General features: G+C 40.7%; 1 pseudogene; it reads right to left on the bottom strand.

Moving 5' to 3' along the window:
• Positions 1-1,700: 1,700 nt before the first annotated feature.
• LOC105288983 overlaps positions 1,701-12,890 on the bottom strand; it is a 41,791-nt pseudogene continuing 30,601 nt past the window's right edge.

The following is a 12,890-nucleotide window of genomic DNA, read 5'->3' as shown; positions in this document are numbered from 1 at the left end:
TACTGGCAACAAATTCTCTCAATTTTTATTTCTTTGAGAAAGTATTTCTCCTTAACTTTTGAAGGGTAATTTTACATAGTACAGAATTCTACATTGGTGGGATTTTTTTTCTCTCAATACTTTAAATATTTCACTCCATTCTTTTCTAGTTTGCCTCATTTCTGAGGAGAAGGCAGATATAATTATTTATTTTCTTCCAAAGGTAAGGGTTTCTTTTTTTTCCTCTGCCTTGTTTCAAGGTTTTTGTTTTTGTTTTTTTTTAGCTTTGTTTTTATGCAGTTTGAATATGATATGCCTAGGTGTAGTGTCTTTTTTTATGCTTTGTGTTGCTTGAGCTTCTTGGATCTGTGTTTTGGTGTCTGTCATTAATTTGGGGAAGTTCTCAGTCATTATTTCTTCAAATATTTCTTCTATTCCTTTCTCTCTTTCTTCTTCTTCATCAAGTATGTTATACTTTTTAGTTGTTCCATTGTTCTTCGATATTCTGTTCTGCTTTTTTTATCAGACTTTTTTTCTCTTTGCTTTTCAATTTTTGAAGTTTCTATTGCCATATCCTCAAGCTCAGAGGTTTTTTCCTTAGATGTGTCCAGTCTACTAGTAAGCCCTAGTAGGCATCCTTCATTTCTGTTACAGTGTTTTTGATCCCTAGCATTTCTTTTTAATTTTTTTCTCAGAATTTCCATCTCTGCTTATATTTCTCATCTGTTCTTTCATGTCTACTTTTTTTTTATTAGAGCCTTAGCATATTAATCATAGTTATTTAAAATTCATGATCTGATCATTCCAACATTCCTGCCAATATCTGAGTCTGATTCTGATGCTTTCGCTGTCTCTTCAAACTGTGTTTTTTGCCTTTTACTATGCCTTGTAATATTTTGTTGAAAGGTAGATATGATATACGGGGTAAAAGGAACAGTGAAAATTAGTCTTTTAATAATGTAGGATGGCTAGAGGGAGTTGGGGTTGGGTGTTTTTCTTCCCCTATGTGGAAAGCTAGAGGGGACTGGAGTTGGACATTTCCTTTCCTCCATGTAGGTTAGTGTCTGATAATACCCCAGCAGGTAAGGCTCTAGCTAAAAAGTTTCTCCTGAGGGCAGGCCTTGTTAGGGACAGAATGCTCTGGATTTATTTCAAAATGGTTACTTTTCTCCTGCCTAAAACAAAAGGAGATTTTCATCTAATCCTAACTGTGAACATCAAGTAGAACTTCTAGAGTTAAAACTTACAAAAGACAAAAGTACAAGGGCTATTCCCAACTCCCCCCACCCCAAGCATGACTGGGATCCGCCTGCATTTTTCATCTCTCAGGTTTCTTTACCTTGAGCTAGATTTCTTTACCTAGCAATTTGTCAGTTATAGTTTAGGTTTTTCTACTCTGGCACTGATGTCACAGAGTGCATCTTATGGGATTCTATCTGATAACTTGTGATTCTCTATATGAATGTCTTCCTCTCCAATTTTGGGACAAAAGTTTGCCCTATGATCTCACTTCTCTGACCAATCTAAGAAGAGTTGTTGATTTTTCAGTTTGTTCAGTTTTCTACTTGTTATTAGGACAGAGTGGTGACTTCTAAGCTCCTTACATGCTGGACAGGAAACTGGAAGTCCTTATGTCGGTATTTTAAAATAAGTTTAAAAGTAATAATCAGTTCATCTTCACAAAACTTCTCTTCCATAAATGAGCATGACTTTTTTTGTGCGTGCCAATTTTAAATAGTTTTATTTAAGACATTGCATTTTCCACTTTACAATAGTTCTTATAAAGTGCATTATTTTCATTCCCTGTGCACATATTCCATATTCAAATATCAAGAATGCCCAGTTATTTACTATGTAGCAGCTCAACTTTAAAACTGCCATGAAATTTGCTACAAATTTGGGTCCTTCCGTATTCTGTGGAACAATGCTAAATTTATGCTCAAGGTTGGCTTAATCAACCTCTTCAATGGTAGGGCCAGAAGAGGCACCACCAGAAGGAGGAGCTCCACCACCAGGGAAGCCCCCAGGCATTCCTCCAGGCATGCCTCCTGCACTCTGGTACAGCTTGGTAATGATGGAGTTGCATACTTTTTCCAGCTCTTTCTACTGATGTTCAAATTCTTCCTTCTCTGCAGTCTGGTTCTTATCAAGCCAGTTGATGATTTCATTGCACTTGTCAACAATCTTCTGTTTGTCCTCATCGTTGATCTTGCCTTGAAGTTTTTCATCTTCAACAGTTTCTTTCATGTTGAATGCATAAGATTCGAGTGAGACACCTTATCCCACTTCTTCTCATCTTCGGCCTTGTATTTCTCAGCTTCTTGGACCATGCGCTTGATGTCTTCCTTGCTGAGACAACCCTTATCATTAGTGATGGTAATCTTGTTCTCTTTTCCTGTGCTCTTATCCACAGCAGAGACATTAAGGATGCCATTAGCATCGATATCAAAAGTGACTTCAATCTGAGGAACACCACGAGGTGCACAGGGTATGCCTGTGAGCTCAAACTTGCCAAGCAGGTTGTTATCCTTGGTCATGGCCCACTCACCTTTGTAAACCCAACTAACAGGGAGGTTAAGCAGGTTACTCAGGCTAGAAGCTGAGCAGGGTTTAGAGATCTGGAGAAGCTGACTTCCAGTCCTGTGTGCAGATCATACCATCTGTAAAGAAACTAACTAACAGCTAAACCAGATAAATGTGCCTGAAGTGAGCCACTTGTAGCTGCCAAACTTGGCTTCTTATGTTCAGCCAGTAATCCAAGAATCCAAAAGTCAGGGGCTTTCGCACAAACATCATTATAAGAACCCAGCCCTGAAAGGCTGTGCTCCAAGGAGCAGGGGACTAGCATCTTTGGTGGTCATCACAGTAATTATTCATTGCATTTGTATGGTCCTCCTCAGATTTCAAAAAACAACTTTATGTGACTTAGCTGAGATATTCCTCCTAATCATACCAGGGTACTATGAAATATATATTTGTTTTGTTTTGTTTTTTAAAAGTTGATGAGCCAAGAAGACAAGTAATCCAGCACTGAGACCTTAATCTGCCCTAATGAGTCTGAGGAAATAGGCAGAAGGCCTGGTCTTTAGCTGAACCGGGTGATCCCTGAGGTCAAATCTAAGTAGAACAGTCAGTAGGGGGCAAGGTGGAGCCACAGTACAGGTAAGGGAACTGTGCATCTCTTGGTTACCAGTAGTAGATGGGAAGGTCTAGTCTATGAGAACTTAAGCCTAAGTAAATACCATGACTTCGTTATTTCTGTATCCTCTTTGTCTAGCACAGGATGTAGCACGTGGAAGATACCCAGTAAATGCTTAAAGAATGAATGAATAAAGTATTTTCTGCACACCATTGTCATTTTACTGTTTGGGGAGCAAAATGGTTACTAAGCACTTACCATGTTAGGGATTAGACAGATGCTTTCAAGTGGATCAATTAAATTGCAAAACATCACTGTAAAATTTTTTGTTTTCTCTGTTCCTTACCAAACCAAGTCTAAATGCCTCTACCTGATAATACCTATCTCTATAATCTTTTACTCCTATTAATTCTCCGTGTTTCCTGATGCTTTTCCACCTTGCCTTGTACACATTATTTTGTCCCCTTTTCTAAAAATCTTTTCATTCTTTAAGGTCCAGATCAAGTCCCAGTTCCTCTGTGGAGCCTTCCTTGATTATCTTGGCCCTCAGTGAATTTCTCTTTTGAATCTTTAACCTAGAAAGTTGACATCATATATTTTGCATTTGTTTTTCTTCTGTGTTATTGAGCTATTTTATGTACATGTCATATTTGATTAATTATATTGTAAGTTCTTTGAGTATAGAGCCTGTATTCAATGATTAGCATAAATCCAGGCATAAATCCATAATGGGAGCTCAAGAAGTAGCTTTCAATGGATTGGTTGATTAATTTTAAACATATAGCTGGAGAAGCTACCTTTTACCTTCATTATTTGGAAACTTCCTAAAAGACATATAGTATTAGGGGTATAATATGCTTGACTATGAATGGGGTCTTTCCCAAAATGAAATGAAGCATCCTCCTGTTTCTTCTCATCTCAGTCTTCTGCCCTTTTTGCTATTCAGATTAACCAGCACACAGGACCCCCAGCTTTATCCTCCCAGTCACTTGTGACATCCCGCACTATCTGTCCCCTCTGCCCCCCGCCCCCCCACACCCCCCGCCGCCCAGTCTTCTAAATTCATCAACTGCCCTCTGCAGCCTCTTGGGTGTCCCTGCTCACTCACCCCTAATTCCTTGCCCTGAGCTTGAACTACACACCCAACTATCCTTTACTATTGTGGTCACCTAACAACATAATTACAGAAACGTTATAGATATTAAACTAAGTCCATGAACAATAGTGGTAAAAAGAATTATGTATTGTGGCCATCTGCAAGTTATCTACTAAAAACCTTCCTTCTCTGCTTCCTGGGCACAGAGCTAGACTACATATCTCGGTCTTCCTTGGGGTTAAGTGGATCATGTAACTAAATTCTTTCCAATCATGTGAGTAGAAGTACTATATACCCTTTATATACATGGCCCATAAAAATTCTTCTGTGTTCTTCCACACTCTACCTGTGGGATGGATGATATGGCAGAGACACAGGGTCTGAGAAGCGTGGGTCCCTTAACCACCTTTGGGAAGAGAGCTGTGCTCCAGTCAGGAGCAGCTGCCTTGAATGGTTAAATGAAAAATTAACTTCTGTCACGTTCAAGCCATGATACATTTTGGGTGTATTTGTGGTAGCAGTTCATTCTACCCTAACTAATACATTCATAAAGTGAATAAAAGCAGGTAGAACCATTATATTTATATCTTACCTTGCTCCAGAGAAGCATATAATTGAAAAGGAAAAAAATATTTGCCTCATAATAAAAGAGGAAAAAGCCATTGGTGCATGTGAATTGTATTTGTATAAAATGAGATAGGAAAACTTTGTGTAATAAAGATTCTTATAGCAAAGACCTGGGTTCATAACTGCTAACAGTCTCAGTGTGAGCTGTTGTTGCCCAGGGGATGAAAAATAATTCCTCGAGGTCAAGTTCCTTATTAATATATGGGCCTGACCCCTATTAGATGCTCAATAAATACTTGTTAACTCCAATCAAGTCAAGGGAGATCTCAACTCCAGCCCATTTATAGAAATGGAACATAGCCAATTAAAGGCCAGACTTTAAAACAGATATTAGCAAATAAAATGTTCACAGAAGGGAAGGGAATCAAGGGTAGTAAGATCTTGAAAACGTGTCAGACGAGAAACATTAAGAGAATGTAAATGTCTAATCTAGAGTAGTGTGTGTGTGTGTGTGTGTGTGTGTGTGAGAGAGAGAGAGAGAGAGAGAGAGAGAGAGAGAGAGAGAGAGGAAAGAGAGAAGGAGAAGGGTAGTGAGAATCACGCTGACTTGCACTAACTTGAAGAGTTGTCATGGGGAAGAGGAGTTGTGTTCCACATCCCTTAAAGGGTAAAACTGTAACTGAACTTCTGCTTTATATAAAAAGACCTTTCTAATAAGTACAGCTATTAGGTAATGGAATAGGCATCCTAGAAAAAAACTAAACTTCCTGCTGCCAAATGAAACTATTGTAGAAGGTTACCCCACACTGGGTGTAAGATTAGACAGTGAGGGTCCCTTCAGAAGGTCCCAGGACCCTCTAAAAAGTAGTCCTCAAGAAGCTTGCATTGATAAGACATTCAAGAGATGCTCTGTTCTGGGATCACCTGTCCAATAGTCTTTACATCAGCTCTCAGTGTTTCCCACAGGAATGACTCTTTGGCTGGTTGCAAGAGGAAGGGGCAAAGGAAGTATGGGAGAAAGTCACAGGATTGATGATCTAGATATTTTATTCAAAGTCTAGTTTGGGAGATAGAGACAGACAAAGCCCACAGACTCTCAATATCTTCCTTACAAAATTACACCACTGTAGTAGAACTTTTAGTCCAGAATCCCTACTGGAAAGATAAAGCCAATTGATCACCCACATCTTACAGGTTTTAAGAGATCAGTACCTGGTGAGAAGGAAGAAAGCTAACTTTACTATATGGGTTTCTTATGAAGATTGGGCCCATTTAGAGATCAGGGAGGAGAGGACCAAAGAGGGCAATATGAAGGCTGGGGGTGTTCAGGGTGTTGGGGAACTGCGGGGGTTGGAGGAGGGTGGGAAAGAGTTTTGCCTACTTTGCAGTTTAGCCTGGGGCCTTGATGTATCTCTGAGAACTTTCTCTGAGCTGATGACATTGTTTGCCAACACCTAAGTTGGGATGTCAGGACTTGTTTATAAACTGCAAACAGCTTACCGCAGCTCAGCCCAGTCTTTCCCATCTAGGCCAGTCTGGTCTCCTCGGATTCAAGCCTGGGTCTCCTCAAACCTCCCTCAGGGAGAAAAAAGAGACAAGAAAATGAAGGATGCTATCTGTGCTATCTTCCCATGAAGAAAAAGTACTTAGCTGTCTATATTCATGTGAGTCCCCCCACCCTACAATTTACCCTTTCCATTTCCAATACAATTACTTCACAGTTTCTCTGTCAAGGGAGTTCTGGAACCATTCACAAAGAATTCTCTCTGGCTGGCTCTTAAACAACCAGAAACCTAACAAAGAGTACTGGATAGTACAGAAATCTAAGGAGTACAGCAGTGGTCCCCAATCTTTTTGGCACCAGAGACCAGTACTCTTATGAGAATCTAATGCCTGATGACCTCAGGTGGAGCTGGGGTGGTGATACTAGCACTGAGGAGTGGCTACAAATACAGATGAAGCTTTTCTAGCTCACCCCTCTGCTCTCTTCTTGCTGTGTGGCCCGGTTCCTAACAGGCCACAGACAAGGACCAGGGTGGGGTTTGGGGACCCCTGGAGCACAAGATAGGTACTAAAGCTGTCAGAAGGAAAATTATGGCAGATGGCAGAGTCAAGGAAGGCTCCACAGAGGAAGAGGAAATGAATTTGAGTCTCGAAGAATGAGCAGGATTCAGTTATGTGAAGAGGAGAGGGAATTTCAGGTTGTAGAGACTGTACAGGGAAAAGAGAATGTGAAGAGTATGTCAGGAGCCAATGTGTGAGAGAGTCAGACTGGATGGATTTACTGAGGGAACTGAATGCTTAGTGCAACACTTCTCACAAGCCTCAGCTTCCATGCACCATTCAAACTCTATGTGTGATTGTTTGGGAGCCTCTAGACTCCCATAGTTGAGGCTGGTAAATAAAGGAATGCATAGAAAAGGTTTATCTGCAAAGAACCTGGCAAAACCTCTCATGAAATTTTCAGATCAAATGGAGAAAAGTTGGCTGGATAAAAGTATGGTTAAATAAATTTATAGCTGATTAAGTCCCTGGACCAAAATCATACTCATCTCTTGCCCCCAAATCTGCCACTGCTAATCTTATTCCCATCTCTGTGACTGGTCATTCACCTAGTAGATAGTGGGTTCAGAGTACATGCAGATTAAAGTACACCTAGAGTTTCCCATTGTATGAGCTGTCACAGTAGAGGTACTTGTTGGTCTTAAAGTCAATCAACTTTCTCTAGGATCTAAATATAGGCGATGAAAAACTATAGTCTTATATGTTTCACATAATACATGGGACCCTTGTACTTTTTATAAAGTTCTAGAGTAGTGAAACCTTTGACTCAGATTGGCATTTGGATATGCTACACCACATAAATAAATTAATGTTTCCATCTAGTCCAACTCATGTGGTGAGAATAAGTTCAAATGCCAACGCCCCACAGAATGTTCTTGCCATGGAAAACAATGAACTATGCTATGTTTTCCTACTAATACTCACTGACTAGCACAAGCATAGTGATTGACCTACATCTAGCGTTCTATATAAAATTCATACAAATGAGGAGATAACAGTAGAAATTTAGAGAATAGAGGACTGGTCATAAAATGGAAGGAATGAAGGGAGATGTTCTATACAATTCATCAATACACAAATAGAGATAGATTATTGTTTTGTTTTGTTTTTAAAGGCAGTAGATTTATTGAGAAATAAGTAAAAACAAACAAACAAACAAGATATAATCTAAAGAATAACCTGGAAATGTGGAACATCATGATCAAAAAGTACCAAATCAGCAGAATCTAACACATAAAATTGTGAAGTGCCAAAGCATCTTTTTTCTAGCATTATTTTGAAAGGTTGAGAATTGCTTTCCTGGTGGGTCTTGAAGAAAAGTAGTAGTCTGACCTGAAAGTCAAAGTAATGAGATTTAAGTATCATTGAAATCCCTTCTCGCAGCATCTCAGGATTTCAACTTGAATTAATGTGATAGGAGTGTTATGAACTGTGTATGATCAAGGAGAGTCATTTGCAAAAGACAGATGCTTCCCTAGGTGAGATGAGGCTGCCACAGAGCTGTAACCTACCAGCCTGAGGAGGTTGTCTGTGACAGAACCTATCTGACTATTTGATCGGAAATGTTTTTCCAAAGAAGATAACATCCCTGCTTTTTTTTTTTTTAAGTTCTTAAAGCAGTAGTAATTATTTTTTTCCAAAAGGAGAGTTGCCATTTTTGTTAGCATAGGCTTTGAACTGACCTTCTCTCTCTAATCCTTTTGGCACAGAAGACTTGTTGCTTAGTTAATGAACAGAGTCAACATGTTGAATGAGCTGGAAGAACACAAGAGAAGCCCCACCTTGAGATAGGAATTAGGGGCTTGTCTTTGTTAGTCAGATGCAGATAGTATACAAGACTCACTATAAGGTATAGAATGGTGCCATAGGATAGGGAGGCAGCCACTTGTTTCAAGCTGAAATAGGAGTGAGTGTACATAATAAAATAAGAAGAAATGACACAGTTGAAAGGGGAAACTTTCTATCTATCTCATTGCTCATACTGGCCCCTTCTTGTGGCTCTGCCTGAGTTTAATGGTCTATGAAACTTTCTCAATTTATTACGTACCTGTGGACTGACTGAAAAATCAGGAGAAAGTAGTCTGTTAACCAACCATAAGTCCAAATACTCAGCATTTTCACATACTCACCAACTCTGATGGACAAAGAAGTCTAAAAGCAGCACTTTAAGATTAAAAAATAAAGTCTAATTAAAAATGACTTCTGAAAATCCTTTAAATTGCCTGTCATACCATCTTTGTACCATCTTTCACTGTTATACCATCTTTCAACAAGTGCAACATAGTTTGTTGGGTAGGAGATAAAGCGGTTGGCTTTTATTAAAATGATTATGTTTTGTAAAATAAATTCTTGTTTCTTAACACAAATTAGGTCCTATTATGAGACAATCTATAAACTTAGATTAAAAGGGACCAAGGAAAGAGTGGATTCACATCTCTCATCTCAACCCATCTAACACTACTAATTGGGTAGAAAGACAGGCAAATCAGCTTCACTATTTAAATTGCTTGCTCTCCTTTTTTTTTTCTTCTTTTTCTAACACATATTATTGAATTTATGTCAATTAAACACACATAGAATTTGACTCCACGGTCATGGAGATATCCTCAACCAAGAACCTAAGTGAGAGCTAGAAGTAAAACATAGGGTCTAGTTGGCTTTAGTGGCTTTAGTTTCAAGAAAAATTGGCCTCTGGAAAGTGCCTTGTTGTTGACAACTATACTGTTATTTTTCTAACTATGTGCCCTGAATTCTGGCCCTTAGTTATCACACTCTTCCCATTTGTGAAAACTCCTCCTATATTTAAGTGTTTTTTACAAAATACTTGGGTGATACTTTTGGTCCTGAAGGCCTCGATTAAGAAGGAAACACAGATTTATGAGAAAGAGACCTGGAAAATCTCAAACAGACACATCTTTATTGCAACTCTCTGGATCTGTGGAGGAGAGAGCAGGGCCCAGAAGGATTAGCTTTGACTTTGTTCCAACTCGAGGCTTTCAGTCAACTCCTTTCACTCCAAGCTCCCCATTCGGGCCAACATTTTAATCTTTCAATCTCTCTCCCTCCTTCATCATCCCCTGTTTATTCACCTTTTCCATTCCCTTGTCTCATTTTCTCATTCTTTCTGATTGCCCTACTCATATCCCCTCCCGTATCATCTTTCTGTTGGAGCCTGTACTGATGGCCTTTTTCCAAGAGCAGCAGGTTTGAATCAACTTCAGTTTAAAATGAAGGCAGGGGGTGGGGATGGAGTGAAGCCAAGAGGGGATATCAGCTCTCTCCTATCCAATGTATTGAGAGCACAGCCCTCCCACAAGCCTCCCAGCTTCTCTCTCAATATCTCCCCTAATATCTCTCTCTATCCCTCTCTATCCCTCTCCCTCCCTCCCTCCCTCTTTTCTTCCCTCCCTCCCTCTCTCTCTTCTCTCCCTCCTCCTCCCCCTCCCCACACCCCTCCCCTAACCCCCACCCCCGCTTTCTCCTTCCCTTCTTCTCTCCCTCTCTCTCCCTTCCTTCCTCATACTCCCTCCTCTCTTTCTTTCCCCAGACACCCTCCACACACAGGTATGTACAAGAGAAGACTTAATAATCCCTTGCAGGCAAAATCAGAGACCCCCACCCCAAATCAGGCAGCTGGTTTTCATTAGATGTTCCAAGCCCTATAAATATTCTCTTTTCTCACTTATCTCTTATTATTTTCCTTTCCCTTTCTCATGTTCCCTGTCTCTGGATTCCCTCCTGGGAGGAAGCCTAAATTAAGAAGGGAAGGCTTGCCAAGCTTTGCATTAACCATCTTATCATGCCCCGGGCAGGCCTCTGGCAGAGCAGAACCCAGAAGTGATGGCTTCTTGTTTGTCCAGTTTGCTGCTCCATGCACCAAAGTTTGAAACCCTCTCGATAGAGCAGAAGGGTTGAGCTCGGCCTGCACTAGAGGATGCTGCCAGGGTTACCCTATCTGTGTGCTCTCAATTGTGCTCGGGGTGAACCATTTGAGCGCTCTGTTAAGGTTGTCTCGTGCTTAGCACTAGATGATGTATAGTGTCTTGGGTATAGATCTGGAGGGTGACACTTTGGGGTTCAGATCCCAGCCTCTGTGTACATGGGCAATGTGACCTCTGGCAAATTATATAACCTCCCTCATTTGTAAAATTGTGCTGATAACATCTACCTCAAAGTACTGCTAGGAGGATGAAAATGAAAAAACATGAGAAAACATTCAGCTCAAGTCAGCACTTAACCATACACGGGTTCTCTTTTCTTTCCCCTTCCAGTAGGATTTACTGGAAAAACATGCCCTCCTCTACTACTGCTTCCTACACCTTCCAAATAGTTAAAGGAGAAATTAGAGAAGAATTAACCCATAAGTACCCAAGGTCCGAGTTGGGGAATGTAAAATGCTTGTTCCTTGATAAATGTTTGCTCTCTAAGATAATGAAAGAGGCAGAGAAAGAGTGAATGTAAAATTCCTAAATTAGAACAATGTTTATAATTGTTAGGACTTGTTATAAACTAGGCAGCAAGAAGCTGAGTCAGTGACCCCAGAGCAAAAGTTCCTCCATGGATGAGTGGGAGGAAGTGGAGAGACCCAAGCACCTCATCCTAAGTCAAGGCGATTAAGAATGAGGCTTCTGGGATCATGCTGTCTGAGTCTTGAATCTAGGTCCAACCCTCCCTAGCTGTTGAGCTTGAATAAGTTATTGACCTCTCAGTGCTTTGTTTCGTCTTCTGTAAAGGAAGATAATAATAGTTCTAGCTTTGGAGGGCAAGTACTATGAAGTAGGTGATTTAGACCAGTGGCCCCCAACCTTTTTGGCACCAGGGACTGGTGCTCCTATGAGAATCTAATGCCTGATGATCTGAGGTAGAGCTGAGGCAGTGATGCTAGCGCTGAGGAGTGGCTGTAAATACCGATGAAGCTTCTCACTCACCTGCCGCTCACCTCCTGCTGTGTGACTGGATTGGATCATAACAGGCCACAAAACAGTACCGGTCTGCGAGTCCAAAAGTTGGGGACCCCATAGACATTTCAATGAGCTAAGATAGTTCACTGCCCTCTGACCAATGCCTGGCAGAGTAAGTGCTGGAAATGTTAGCTATCCTTCCCATCCAGTATTCAATCTTGGTTTCTGATAGCCTTGCTCTTCCCCATGTGCAGGGCCATAATCCAGCAAGGACTGGCTCCTTCCACCTCTGTGTGCTCCTTGGAAGGAGTCCAGCCACTTTGGGGGCTCTGGATAAATTCCACTCATTTCAGTGGAACAAACTCTGGAAACTCCTTAACTGCCCTTCCTATAGGGGGATGAACTCTGGCAGGACATGCACTGGGGGCAGTAGGCATGCCTTTCTTGAGTCTCAACCATCTACACCCACCACACCAATCTATAGCTTTCCTGAGACCAGAGCCTTTGAGAGAGCAGCCTGTGACAAGCAACAGAGAGGACCAACCCAAGATAGACCCCAGAATCTTCAAACTGCCTAAGGGATAATGGTGCTGGATCTGCCCACTCTGCTTATCCCTTGGGCTGAGGGTGAATTGAGAGTACTGACCTCTCAGCTCAGATTCAGGTATAGCACAGAATCCCAAGGCCTTAAATCCACAGAATTTAATACTCTGTTCTCTGAACAATCTAAGACTAATGATGATTTGGTATGATTTTTTTTCTAATTTCTTTGCCCTATAAGTCAGCCTTATTATATACTCTGGAGTAAGCTAGACCTAGTTCTGTCACTTCCTCACTGTGTGACCTTGGGCAAATTGCTTACCCTCTCTGAGTCTCCATCCATTAATCTATAAAATGGGACTAACAACCTTACCACTTTACAGATATATCACCTCTTTCTTGACAGACTGTATCCACAGCTAATCACCTTTATGACTATTATTCTGTCATTTTGCTGCAATTTAATTCTACTTCCTCTTACTCTGTGCTTATTGTGGTCAGAAAACAGCTAGTTTCCATGCCTATATATAACTACCATCCAGACACCTGAAAACAGTTAACGAATTATTCTTCAGCCTCTGAACTTCAGGCTAAACAACGCCGA

This window comes from Pteropus vampyrus, unplaced genomic scaffold, assembly GCF_000151845.1.
Source record: "Pteropus vampyrus isolate Shadow unplaced genomic scaffold, Pvam_2.0 Scaffold1, whole genome shotgun sequence".
NCBI classification, from domain to species: Eukaryota; Metazoa; Chordata; class Mammalia; order Chiroptera; family Pteropodidae; genus Pteropus; species Pteropus vampyrus.
This window is presented reverse-complemented; position numbering and strand designations above follow the sequence as displayed.